Source organism: Dermacentor variabilis, chromosome 5 (assembly GCF_050947875.1).
Source record: "Dermacentor variabilis isolate Ectoservices chromosome 5, ASM5094787v1, whole genome shotgun sequence".
NCBI classification, from domain to species: domain Eukaryota; kingdom Metazoa; phylum Arthropoda; class Arachnida; order Ixodida; family Ixodidae; genus Dermacentor; species Dermacentor variabilis.
Window position 1 is genome coordinate 1,455,655 of NC_134572.1, and position 14,586 is coordinate 1,470,240.

The window sequence follows — 14,586 nt, forward strand, 5'->3', positions numbered from 1 at the left end:
TGTGACCATAGGCACGTGCGGCGCCACAGCACCGCAGCACCAGGAAGAGTGGTTCACGGCTGGATCGTGCTTTGAAGTCTGCCCTGAATCGGGACACTTTTGCACCCTTTTGTAGCAGGCTATATCGGCTAGGGTTTATAAATTGCTGAGCCATAGCACTTGGCAGCGCTGTGACCATAGGCACGTGCGGCGCCACAGCACGGCAACACCAGGAAGAGTGGTTCACGGCTGGATTGTGCTTTGAAGTCTGCCCTGAATCGGGACACTTTTGCACCCTTTTGTAGCAGGCTATATCGGCTAGGGTTTATAAATTGCTGAGCCATAGAACTTGGCAGCGCCGTGACCAAAGGCACGTGCGGCGCCACAGCACCGCAGCACCAGGAAGAGTGGTTCACGGCTGGATCGTGCTTTGAAGTCTGCCCTGAATCGGGACACTTTTGCACCATTTTGTAGCAGGCTATATCGGCTAGGGTTTATAAATTGCTGAGCCATAGCACTTGGCAGCGCTGTGACCATAGGCACGTGCGGCGCCACAGCACGGCAGCACCAGGAAGAGTGGTTCACGGCTGGATTGTGCTTTGAAGTCTGCCCTGAATCGGGACACTTTTGCACCCTTTTGTAGCAGGCTATATCGGCTAGGGTTTCTAAATTGCTGAGCCATAGCACTTGGCAGCGCTGTGACCATAGGCACGTGCGGCGCCACAGCACGGCAGCACCAGGAAGAGTGGTTCACGGCTGGATTGTGCTTTGAAGTCTGCCCTGAATCGGGACACTTTTGCACCCTTTTGTAGCAGGCTATATCGGCTAGGGTTTATAAATTGCTGAGCCATAGCACTTGGCAGCGCTGTGACCATAGGCACGTGCGGCGCCACAGCACGGCAGCACCAGGAAGAGTGGTTCACGGCTGGATTGTGCTTTGAAGTCTGCCCTGAATCGGGACACTTTTGCACCCTTTTGTAGCAGGCTATATCGGCTAGGGTTTATAAATTGCTGAGCCATAGAACTTGGCAGCGCCGTGACCAAAGGCACGTGCGGCGCCACAGCATGGCAGCACCAGGAAGAGTGGTTCACGGCTGGATCGTGCTTTGAAGTCTGCCCTGAATCGGGACACTTTTGCACCCTTTTGTAGCAGGCTATATCGGCTAGGGTTTATAAATTGCTGAGCCATAGCACTTGGCAGCGCTGTGACCATAGGCACGTGCGGCGCCACAGCACGGCAGCACCAGGAAGAGTGGTTCACGGCTGGATCGTGCTTTGAAGTCTGCCCTGAATCGGGACACTTTTGCACCCTTTTGTAGCAGGCTATATCGGCTAGGGTTTATAAATTGCTGAGCTATAGCACTTGGCAGCGCTGTGACCATAGGCACGTGCGGCGCCACAGCACAGCAGCACCAGGAAGAGTGGTTCACGGCTGGATTGTGCTTTGAAGTCTGCCCTGAATCGGGACACTTTTGCACCCTTTTGTAGCAGGCTATATCGGCTAGGGTTTATAAATTGCTGAGCCATAGCACTTGGCAGCGCCGTGACCAAAGGCACGTGCGGCGCCACAGCACGGCAGCACCAGGAAGAGTGGTTCACGGCTGGATCGTGCTTTGAAGTCTGCCCTGAATCGGGACACTTTTGCACCCTTTTGTAGCAGGCTATATCGGCTAGGGTTTTTAAATCGCTGAGCCATAGCACTTGGCAGCGCCGTGACCATAGGCACGTGCGGCGCCACAGCACGGCAGCACCAGGAAGAGTGGTTCACGGCTGGATCGTGCTTTGAAGTCTGCCCTGAATCGGGACACTTTTGCACCCTTTTGTAGCAGGCTATATCGGCTAGGGTTTATAAATTGCTGAGCAATAGCACTTGGCAGCGCTGTGACCATAGGCACGTGCGGCGCCACAGCACGGCAGCACCAGGAAGAGTGGTTCACGGCTGGATTGTGCTTTGAAGTCTGCCCTGAATCGGGACACTTTTGCACCCTTTTGTAGCAGGCTATATCGGCTAGGGTTTATAAATTGCTGAGCCATAGCACTTGGCAGCGCCGTGACCAAAGGCACGTGCGGCGCCACAGCACGGCAGCACCAGGACGAGTGCTTCACGGCTGGATCGTGCTTTGAAGTCTGCCCTGAATGGGGACACCTTTGTGCCCTTTTGTAACAGGCTATATGGGCTAGGGTGAATAAATTGCTGAGCCATAGCGGTAGCCGTACATGTTAGTGGAAGTTCGATGAAGGAGAGGAGCTCGTAACCGCATCAGAGGTTTTTCCACAACAGCTTTTCCCTTTGCAGCGATGAGTTCCTTTGCCTTTCGTGTACTTGGTGTTCTAAATCGCTGCCATATATGTTTGGTTCAAGACAAGTCGAGGCGTGTTCGAACAGTACACCAACCCTTTTAATACGACAGCAAATTTCATTAAAATTGGTCCAGGGTTTATCTCAGAAAAGCGTTTTTGCATTTTACATGTATTTGAATAGGCCGCGTCGGAGATGGGCCCGAGCTAAAGCTTCCTCTTATGCGTTTTCGGCTTCCGCCCTCACTTGAATGAGGCCACCGCGACCGAGGTTTGATAACATGACTTTGTGCTCATTCGCAGAATTGTATATGTACTGAGCCATTGCGGGCGCGGGCGTTGAAAAATTATTAATACACCAATTTTAGCTGGTGTCAGTGCTTGAAGTCATTCTGAGTAAACAGCCGAAATGAATTTTTATCCAAATAAAATGCAACTAACTGCGTAACTTTCGACCTTAAATCTGGGGCATATATTATTCCTTGCCACAAACGAAACGTTGGCCACCCCCATTGACGGGAAAATAGCGACAACGCTACGAAGACTGGAACCTGCAAACATATCTTGGGTAGGCTGACTCGCCATAAAATAAATATTTTTAGCAATGTGTGACCTTAGCAAATCACTTTCAGGAAGGTGTATTTCACTTCGGAAAGTAGGTTGAAGACGAAGAAGTGGAATGAGGTCCGAGTAGTCTTGAAGGGTCACTGAGCTATAAATTTAGACCTTAAGCTTAAAAAAATTAAATTAACGGGTTTTACGTGCCAAAACCACTTTCTGATTATGAGGCACGCCATAGTGGAGGACTCCGGAAATTTTGGCCACCTGGGGTTCTTTAACGTGCACCTAAATAGACCTCAACTTTAATTTTCTGTTTACCTAATTGTGTTAGATTATTTGTACTTTTGCTGACATTCGTTCCTTCATATCTATAAAATTATTATCTGCAGTCTATCTAGATATTATAAACTTTTGTTTGAATTCTTGCACACTTCTTCTTCCTCTTACGCTGAATTACTCGGTTCCTGGCGAGTTCCTCAGAGTGAGCACACTTCTATACATCTACAGACGCAATTGTAAGAAAATGAGTATGTCGGTGCTGGATACTTGATCCGGTTCCCAAGCGGTCTTCCTAAGGCAAGGACACAACGTGGTATGGCATACGTGGCCGGATACGGAACACTGCGTTCTCATCCATGCGATAGTTGTTGAGAAGCCAGGACAGCCAGTGCTGGCACGTCGCGCAGAACAGGAGAAAGCAAACGCAAGGCATCCGCGGCATCGCTGCGCGCATATGCGTGGGCGGCCGGATCACCATTGATCAGGCGAAGAGCGATCGCGGGGCTACGCCGGCTGCATCGCAGAAGCGCCGCGAAGGCCTGGCGCTGGAATCGATACGGCGTCTCTATCTCGAGGTGCACGCGCGCCGCCGAGACGCGTGCTCGACGGAAAGCCTCGGCCGGATCGGCGTGCGCCATCTGTCCCGAATCACTCTCACCGCTCCAGGTGGAAATTGTTAACGTACCAGTGTAAACTAATCTTCTTCAGTTCATTTCGATGTCCGCAATCTTGTTCACACTCCATAATAAACGCTGTAAAATTCTGAGAATTGTCTAGGAATGCGTAAGCACCGTTTGGCTCAGCTATGACAATGTTCTTGCTTAGTTTTGCTTAATTGCTTTTCCTAGCTTCTGCGCGTCCACCTAGGGCCTTTCTGGTGGCAAAGAATGCTTAAGCATTACTCGAAAATTGTCAGATTTTCTCGCCGCACCCGACCCCTTCAATGCAATTGTACCAATTGAGCCGGAACATCAGGCACCAGCGCTCCTCGATGGAGCAGAGCGGTGGAAAGGGAACACGGGCTGCCGCAGTAACGAGCGAGGCGTTGCGTGATGGGGGAGAGGATCGCCGCGATGCCATCTCCTCTTCGCTGTAGCTCACGCAAGCCTGTTATGCGCGCTATCCTTGTCCACACATACTCTCCCCTGCGTTCTGATTGCGCCTCAGTAGAGATAGATAGATAGATAGATAGATAGATAGATAGATAGATAGATAGATAGATAGATAGATAGATAGATAGATAGATAGATAGATAGATAGATAGATAGAGAGAGAGAGAGAGCATGATTGTGAAGAGGAAGACGCGTTATTTTCTAAGGCACAATGAAAACGCACAAGCGTCTTATGGCGCTCGCTTGCCCACGAGGTGTTCATAGCTAGGAGGTTCAGCAACATTCAATTGGACCATGGGCACCTCAATATTTCCATTTGACCCACACCAAAATTTTACTTTGACCCACGCCCAAGTTTAAGTTTACCCATCACCATATTTGAGCTTGGCCTACCTCCAAATTTCAGTTGGCCCACTCCCAAATTTCAAGTTGTCTACCCCCAAATTTAACTCGGCCGACTCCCAGATTTCAAGTTGGCCCACCTCGAAATTCCTGTTGGCCCACGTTCGACTTTCAATATGGCCCACGTTCGAATTTCAAGATGGCCCACCCTGGATAGCCCATGTGTCTCCCATCCTTTATTGCGATAGCAATTATATGGACACTGCATTCGCATTTGTTGCGATCGCCATGATGTTTTTTTATTCGCCACAGCCATGCGCAACACGAGCGAAAGCATGCGCTGGTGCGCATCCGTCGTCAGGCGGTGGTTCAGCGCGGAGGAATAGCTGCCGAGACTCGGGAACGAGCGGCGCCAACCGACCCATTTCCTGGCTACAGTTGTGGCACTGAAAGACGCTGGGGACGAGGTGCCGTCTCGATTAATCACACATTAGTGGGGTGAAGGGGTGTCATGTCGCCAGGACCAGGCGTCGCGTGGTAGATCCGCGAAGAATGCGCCTCGGGCGCAGCTTGCGCGAGTTCGCGCAAGTATACAACCTACATTGAGCAAAACAGAAGTTGGAGCGCTCAGGCATAAGCGACGATAGGTGAGACGTTACACACCTAGAATTAACTTACCTCTTGTCCGCACTTCATGCACTCGGTAGTGGCATGTGTCAGGGGCTCTTGACACACGTAACGGCGAACGCGGGGCCGACATGGTAGAGGAGCCGTCTTTCAGAAGAGTTGACTAAGCTCTTGTCATGGGCTGTCCAGTGCTGGCAGAGACACATTTTGGAAGTTGCTAGTTTTGTGGTGCAAGGCTTCCCAATGGTGCAAAAAAAGAAAAAAAAACGAGCACTCGCCAAGAATAAAATAAAAAATAAAGAACATGACCTTTCGGGCCCCGTGAGGGTTCCTTGATCACAATGAAGATATAAGCATGGGCGCCGGGCTACCTATGGGTGAGGTGGCGCAGCGTACAGGTGTGTATCTCGGGAACATTACCACGCGTCCTGTTTATCGTGCGTCTATTTGATTGAATCATCATTGTAGTACGATTCTAAAAGCAAACGAGCAGATAAGTGTTTCTCTCTTGCGACGATGTCTGCCGAGTCCCCGTCAGTTTATTCTTGGCAGGTGTACGTTTTCTTTTTTGCACCAGTATCTTTCCTCACCAGATGAGTTTCCGTCAAGCACTTGACTAAGGGTTCCCGGTAATCCACGTTTGTTTAGTTTTTTTCCCTTTCTTTGCCCTGTGACTTGCTCTGCCAGGCTACTGCTGCGCGGAATAGTGATGTGGAGTTCACGCGAGTTCGTACAAATTTAAAGTCTTAGAATTATTCTAACTTAACGTGCTATGCATTATAAGCTGCCGTCATTGGCATCTGATCTAGTTATCCTAAATATTTCCTTAGGGAAGCTGCACATTCGCATTAACTTGGTAACCATGCAGTTGTCCTTGCTGCTATTTGAAATTATTAGGCGTATTCGCAGTTCTTATATGAAGTAATTCAACATTACGCTCTGTTCCTGTTTAGTTGTACGCAGATTTCCCGCAGTCACATTTCAATATTTTTAAACAGTGTTCAATTTCTCAACGTTCTTATTAACGCGCTCCAAAAGTTATCTATCCTATTCGGTAACCGACATAACTTTATTATAAAGTTCATTACTGGTGATCTCGCATTGGAAAGCGAAAAACTACGTCCACGTGCATGCTGGTGCAAATAACGAAGCTCCAAATGTAGAATAACTATCTAACACCAAGTACAACTCGGACGATATAGACTTATTACGTTATAGCAGTGTTCTATTGTTTTATGGATTGTCCCAGGTAACCTTCACCAAGGTGAAAGAAAAAACGACAGGGACAGAAAGAGAACTGGTAGAATCTAAATTTATCCAACCTACGAAGTTCGGTCATTAGTCTTCTTCCGTCATCAGGAGAACAGCGGCATACTAATTACCCGGATAAATATGTAAAATTCATTTTTCCTGTTTTTAAGGAGGAGGAGACAAAGGTGAGGAAAGACAGGGAGGTTAGCCAGTGTAAGTACCGGCTGGCTACCCTGTGCTGGAGAAAGGAGTAAAGGGAATAAAAGGAGAAAGAAGAAGAAGAGGAAAAAAATGGAAACCAGAAAATTCACACAGTAACGCGAAACTACGCGCTACAACATTCAAAGGCGGTCGCACAATTCGCATGTCCTTAAAAACTTCAGCAAAGCCCTTAAGGCCTTGAGTGCCGAAGCCCGTCTGGACCAGTGTCCTAGAGCTTCTTCCTCTGTAAAGGGGCGATTGTCCAGTTTTTCGAGCGCGGCCACGAGCACTTTTCGTGGCACTTTTTGTGGCACTTTGTAACGGGTACAGTCACAAAGGAGGTGCTCAATCGTTTCCTCCTAGCCGCAGATGTCACAAGTAGGGCTGTCGGCCATTCGAATACGGAATGAATAGGAGTTCGTGAATGCCACGCCGAGCCACAGGCGGCACAGAAGTGTTGCTTCCGCTCGTGGTAACCCTGGTGGTAGGCGGAGTTGTAGATGTGGATCCAATCTGTGGAGGCGGGCGTTCGTGAATTCCCTAGTGTTCCACAGATTCTGCGTAAGCTAGCGGGCGAGGGAGCGAAGACTTGTGGCTGCATCTGCCCTTGACAGCGGTATGGGTACAATCTGGGCCCCATCATGGGCCGACCGCGCAGCGTCATCCACACTGTCATTTCCCGAAATTCCGCAGTGACCCGGTATCCACTGGTAGATGATCTTGTGTCCCTTGTCGATTGCGTAATGGTGGAGTAGGCGGACGTCTGCGACTAATTGCGCATTTGGTCCGTGGTTGAAAGGGGACAGCAGACACTGGAGAGCTGCCTTTGAATCACAAAAGATGGACCATGAATGTGGTGATTCGGGACCTATAAACTCCAGAGCAGCACGGATAGCTGCGAGTTCTGCAGCCGTCGATGATGTAATGTGAGATGTCTTGAACTTGAGGGTGACACACACTGCGGGAATCACCACTGCTCCAGCTGAACTTTTAGAGGAGACAGAACCGTGCGTGTAAACGTGGATGCGTCCTCTGTGGTTGTCATGTAGCACTGAAAGCACAGTTTGTTTGAGGGCGAAAGTTGACATCTCCGTTTTCTTTTTGATACCGGGAATAACAAGAAGAGCCTGGAGTGGATGGAGGCACAACAGCGGTTGAGATGGTCCTGCTGCAGGCGTGAAGTTTGACGGTAAAGTTCCATGGTTGGCGGCAATAATCTTGCTAAACACTGAACGAGGTCGAGCGGCAGGAAGGGAGGCGAGATGATGCGATGGAAGTCTGGCGAAGTGCCTGATATGCATCCTTAAAGTGTCGACTTGAAGATACGTATTGATGGGGTGGTCATGCGCGATGGCTATTGTTGCTGCCGTGCATGCACATCTGGGAAGCCCAAGGCAAATTCGCAGAGCTTGAGCTTGTACAGACTGGAGGGCACGGAGGTTGGTTCTACCGGTCCCACCCAGTACAGGTAAGCTATAGCGCAGGAGACCAAAGAACAGTGCGTTATAGAGTTGGAGCATCGCACTCACAGACGCACCCCATGACTTTCCCGTAAGGAATCTGAGCACGTGGGTTATCATGACTAATTTCTTTTTAGGTAGGAGATATGAGGACTCCAGGAAAGGTCTCGATCTATTATCACGCCTAGAAAGCGGTGCGTCTTCTCGTAGGCAATTGGCTGTCCATTATCAAAAATAACGTAAGCGCGAAGGACAAGGACAGCGACAGACGACATACTAAGACTAAGAGAGTATTGTAACAACGTTCGCAACACTGTACAAGGCCACTTGGGCATCCATTGCCGGGACTGCGGCTGCGTGCCATTCTTCGAAGATACTGAAGTTTTAGCGAGACACAGCTCTCAGCTCACCAGGGAAATTGTGGAAGCTGATTTCATCAGAAAACTTGGTAGTATTTGCGTTAGTGCGCCCTCAATCGCGCTGACCCCTGCTGAAGTCTCGTATCTAAACAGATAGAAATCGTAATGCCCATATTTTTTATATATTTTATATTTTTTATTTTCTATTTTTTCATGTAACCATGTTCTTAGCTCAATGACTTGCTGTTAGAACACCCCATGTGACTGTCGTACATTTTCTGCGCCATGCCTCTTCTTGTATATATACACACGATATTGTGTATACAATATTGACGTAGTAGTTCTGCGGAAACCCGCAAGGTGGAGAGAAGTAATGAATAAAGGGAAAATACAATATTGTTGGAAGTCAGCGCTGTCGTCTGTCGCTGTCCTTGTCCTTCGCGCTGTACGTTATTTTTGATCATGAATTACCAACTAGCCCAAGCAACCACCCTAGGCTGTCCATTAATTCTGATAACGTATGGTTTCATTGCTTTACGCGTGAAAGCGACTATAGAGCACTTCTCGGAGGGCAGCCCCAGACCTCGCGCTCGAAGATAATCCGGTGTTAGTGTGGCCGCTTCTTGAAGTCTGGGGCGCACCTGGGGACGTGTCGCTCCTGATGACCAAATGCATATATCGTCTGCATAGATCGACACATGGACGGATTGCGGAAGGGTATGAACCAAGTCGATGAGCACGAGGTTAGAGTGGGGCTCAAGACTCCGCCTTGTGGCACGCCACGGTAGGTGTTGTGTTGCGATGACGCACCATCCTCTGTTTGCACAAAGAATGACCTGTCCTTCAAGAAGCTGGATATCCACCGAAAAACAAGGCCGCCTAGGCCGACGTCGCCCAAGGCGTCCAGGATGGCTTGATGGGTTACATTGTCATAAGCGCCTTTAACATCCAGGAACATCGCCTCTGACAGTCTCCTGAGGCTTTTTTCGTGCTCAACAGACCAGACAAGATCTATGACGTTGTCTACAGAAGAGCGTCCGCGTCGAAAGCCTGCCATAGCGTCAGGGTATAACTTGCAGTGTTCTAGATACCGGCGGTAAAAAGCAGGTGGGCCTAGGCGGGCGGATTTTGTCAAGTTTTTTTCCGCTTCCGCCTGCTCCGAGACCAAGTGTGAACGTAGCCTAAGAGCGGCGCTCTAAAAAAATTCTTGTAGAGTATTTCTCACAGCGCACTGTAAATGAAACAGTCCTGCAAAGCAGCAGCTTGTGATTGTTTACGGCACACTGCAAATCTTACAGGAGAAATATCTAAACTGAAATTTTGGAGAACAATTTGGCAGCCAAAATTGACAGTGAATTTTCGGGAAAACTACGGACAATTCTTTCGCTGAGTAAGGACGGACGGCATCGTGCCTTGATCTATTGAAATTAATAAATAGGGGTTGATTTCTGGGCTAGATTGTTAAAGGCACTGATTGTATGCATCCGGGCACTGGGAAACAAGAACGCCGTCAAAGCGCCAAGACAATTTTTCTATAACGAAATGAGCTTTTCTATAGAGAAATGATACAAGAGAACTGCGCAACTGAAATGTCACGCAAAGCCAAGCTAATTTTAAGGCTCTCGCAGCATGTAATCAACAAAATTCATCACAGCTGTCAAGATCACAGTTTCTTTCCGTCTTTTTGAAGGGCTGGTTGATGTGGAGTTATGGAGTGCTGAATTCGCCGCGTTGCTGTACAGATCCATACGACGTCGGCTTAAACCATCCAAGATTTCCTTTTTCTCCAGAAACTGCTACATCGCAAGATGTGGTGTACATGGTTATGTGGTGTTGCATCACAGTATACTTAACACCGTCGCAGAAGACTTAAGGTCCTGCAGGGAAGCCCCTCGTCTGAATCCCTATCCCCCTGTTTTTGAGGCATTTTACACCTATCCATGGTTTAATTAACAAAAAGGTTACCTGCCAAAATATATTTACCTAAAAAAGTAAAGTTCAATATTGGAGGGACACAGCAAGAAATATACGCCAAATACTGAAAAAAAAACCATGAAACACTGAATCGCCTCTATAGGGATTGCTTTAAAACCAACAACGCATTGTTCGAGGCTATGCTACGCCGAATGCTAGGGAACTTGCACAAGCTTCATAGTTACGACTCGTGGAAAGACATTATGAATAATTTAGGACAGCAACCAATATGTATCCGAGTTATTTCGTCATGTAGCCGCCGTTTGTGTACGTGTGTATGTACACAAATGCACATTACCATGGCAGAACAGGGCGGACATGTTAAACATGCGCCATAGCTGCAGGTAACAGACTACGCCGTAAAGGCGGAACCGCATGGCGCGATTTCAGGCGCGATTGACGCGCGGATGGTGGGACACGCGCGTCATTTTGACGCGTGCCCAGCATGATCCGTCACGAAATCGCGCCGCCGCGTGCTGCTACCCGGAGTAGAAAAAAAACGCGCCGCGCGGCGCGTCCGCCAATCAGAGTTCAGGTAAGTCACGCGGCATTTTGTCACGTGGCATTTTGGTTTTTGGTTTCGCCACCAGATGGCCCTGCTCTCTGCGCGTCTCGACGGAACCTCTGAGGCCCAATTTTTTTTTTTCTCGGCAGAACGTGCTACCGTGATTTCATTCGCGCATCGTGTTGGTTCGCGCATCGTGTTCACCTAAAATGGACAAAGCAACCGTCCACGAGGTCGTACTAACTGAAGTGGAGAAGCGTCGCGTCCTGTGGGACATACGCGACGGCAATTACAAGAACAACATCAAACGTGACCAGACTTGGCAAGCTATAGCAGATACCCTCAGCGTAGACGGTATAGCAGATGCCCTCAGCATCCCCCTTAATAGTAGCAATCGCCTCTTCTGCTCGGTAGTAAGCGGCCGACATTAAATTTTTTATGTGAAGTTGTAAACAAGCAGCGGCCTCTCAGCATGCGGAAGGTACATAGTCGCAGTTTCGCAAACAATCTTGCTGCTTGAAATTAAGCTTGATAAGTACACTTCGGACAAAAACGTCGCTGTCTAATTACACTAAGATTATTTTATTGTAGTGTTATGTAAGTTTAAGGGCATATCATATATGCGGTAACAGAGACAATTCTTGTCGGTGGGAGTTATGTTGTCTGGCAACCCGGAGAACGCGACGCAAAAGCGCCGCTCCCTTTTTTCGTGCGGGTTCTCGCGCGTGCGCGGCAACGCGGGCGTTGCCATGCGGTTCCAGCTTTAAAGGTATCTCAGTCAGCACAAACGACAATCGTATAATGCTTCCTTTCGTTCGTGTGCAAGAAAGGCCTACTATACAATGCACATCATGTCGCGCAACAGCTCCGACTGTATTCTGTGTCATATACTTCCTTCTTTCTCATGAAACTTCCTCTCGGCTGCACACCTGTCATGACGCATTTGAATTCGTTAGTTGCGAACTCTCTTTTCACGGCCACGTCTTTATGCTGCGCGTACGCGACCATCCGTCCGCGCGCCATTTAACTCTATCGCGCAAGGAGGCGCGTTTCAGAATATCGCATTCCTCCGCTAGCGAACCTGAAACGACCGCACTTGCGTTCTCCATCGTCAGGGTAAGAAAGATGCCTTTACAGCAACTCAACAATAACTGCTTTCGCAATATATACAAACTTCCTTCTTCTCTCCCAAGGCGCGCTATCTCTTCGTGGAACGCCGCGTTCCCCGCGAATACGCCACAGTGCAGTTTCTCTACACTGTGCGTAAATGCGCGCCGAGCCGTGCGCGAAGATTCGAAATGAGTTTTGCCGTTTCGCCGCCACCGAGCGCATCTTGGTTGCCTTCGCCGGAAGGCGGGCCAAATTTGCTTATCGGAGTCCGCCGTTAAGCGGTCCCAAATGCGCGAGCCGCCCTAAGGCTGGCCGAGACGCGATTTCAAGTCCGTGCGTGGACCTATGTATATGCAACATCCGTGGCCACTTTGTACATCGCTTAGTGTTACGTGCTTCGTTCTCCCTTTCCGCGCTACTTTGCTTTCGCGGAGTCGCCTGCAAGAGCGCTCCCGCCGGCTCCGCGCAGAGAAGTGTACACTTTTCGGCGGCTAAGAGCCCACTCGAAAAGCCGCGGACAGAAAACGCAAGCAAAAGGAAAAGCGAATGAAGCCAAACGCAAAGGTTAAAGGAACCTGCCATAGTCTGGCGCATCAAAGTTGGCACTGCTGCTTTTCAAATGTGCTTTCTGAGAGTTGCAGCACCCGCTTAAGGTTGAAAGGTAGCGTGGTTTAAAGCCCCAATGGGATACCCACGGAAGCGATGAGAGAAAAGCAGGGCAATTAACGAAGCTAAACCCGGCTGACTACTGTGCATTGACTAGGGACCATATCCAGCTTTTCTGGACACGTACCAACTAGCGCCCCAAGCGGGCCCGGCACGAAGCTAGCGCGTTTTCAATGGAACGAGCGGTCGATTATTGAAAAAGGCAGGTGACAGACGTATTCTGGAAGACAATCCACTCGAGTAAAATGCAGTGATAACGCTATGACACGTAAGAATTTTGTTCCCACAGCAGTTAAAGATTTAGCAATGGAAGCCATTGGACGAAAATTTGCACTTGATTTTCGAGGCAAGAACGATGCCTGTGATAAAACTACGGTGTCTATCGTAATACCCAGTGCAGCGTATGTAGTCTGGAGACTCAGCTTTCGATTGATGCCTATCTCGACTCTCCACACTTGGCGTAACACTGTTCCCAAAAGCGATTTTTGTAACATTGTCGTGAAAATTCATGTGGTGTATATAAAAATATGAGCGCACCGCTTCGCGAAGCGTCGAAAGCCGCGGCCGAGTGTTGAGGCTCGGCGTAGCGTTTAAGCCACGTATCCTCCACTCTTTCTATATACGATTCGGTCGATCATGTGTGGCTTTAGGAGATCAGTGTTACTCGGATGATTACTTATGCAAGCGCACACTGGCCTTTTATTTGGGCAGTTTTGAGCGAAGAAATCCATTTCCTTATAGCTGAGCTACTAGTGTCATCCCCTTTTTTGTGGTTTGTTGTCTTCGAGGGTAAGATTGTGGTCGTGGGGAAGGCTTTTGATAGTACTGTAAGCTACGTCTCTGTGGCCTGAAGCCACGGCATGCAACACACACATCAGTCAGCTTTGGTGCACTCTTTACAGACACACCTTCCTGCCTGTCTTTAACCCAAAGGCGCACGTTATCCATCAAGATCCCGCAAAAATGATTTAAGCAGGTTAAATCTGGCAGTTTACTAACGTTATCTACCACTGTTCCTTTCACCCACTCTCAAAAATTATCCTTCAGGCTGCACGGAAACTTGACAAAACTTTCATTGGGCTTACTTCTTTCCTGTCCAAATCTCATCCGAAGTTCCTCTGTGGAAAGCTTGTATTTGGCGAGCAAACTCAACTTCACTGATCTGTACAGGCTTGCCTCAGCTGCGCTCAGTCAGGCCCCGACTTCCGAGGCCTCTCCTGGCAGCAACACAAGCAACCGCTTCGGTAATATGTAATGCTGAAATGATTGCTTGTCACAAATCTGTTCAAGATTAATCAGGTACAGACCGACGTCAAGGCCTGTTTTGTACGGCAGAAACAAACTCGTCATTTTCACGCTTTCCGTTCGTGGCGGCGCCGCATCGGCACCACGCGCTAATCTCGCTTGCTATAGTTTTATTTTCTCCAGCTCAAGTTCTGCCTGCCTTTGTTCCCTCTTTTTATGCCTGTCATTCTCTTCCGTCCTTTCTTTCCTCCCATGAAATATCTCTTCCCAGGCATCCGTGAGCTCGTCCTTCTCGAAACCCACTTCGTCAATCGCAGTACGAATTTCGGGCTTCCTCAACTTATGGTTAATCTCCATATTCCATCCTGCTCTGCTGCCAACAGCAACAGCTTCTCTTTTTTAACACTTTGGTATCCATGCTTTTTGACAGCCGACTACAACTTTCCCTGTATTGACCACTCACCCGGTGGCGATCAATCACAGCTAATCGTCAGGTAGAACCCTGTCCTTATCGTCCGGCAAAACGTAGCCGCTCCAGCAGTCAGCCAACCTACAGCTTGCGAAGGTCGTGTCTGCCGTAGCCACGTTCCCAGGTCTGCCGGTCCCAGATCGTAAGC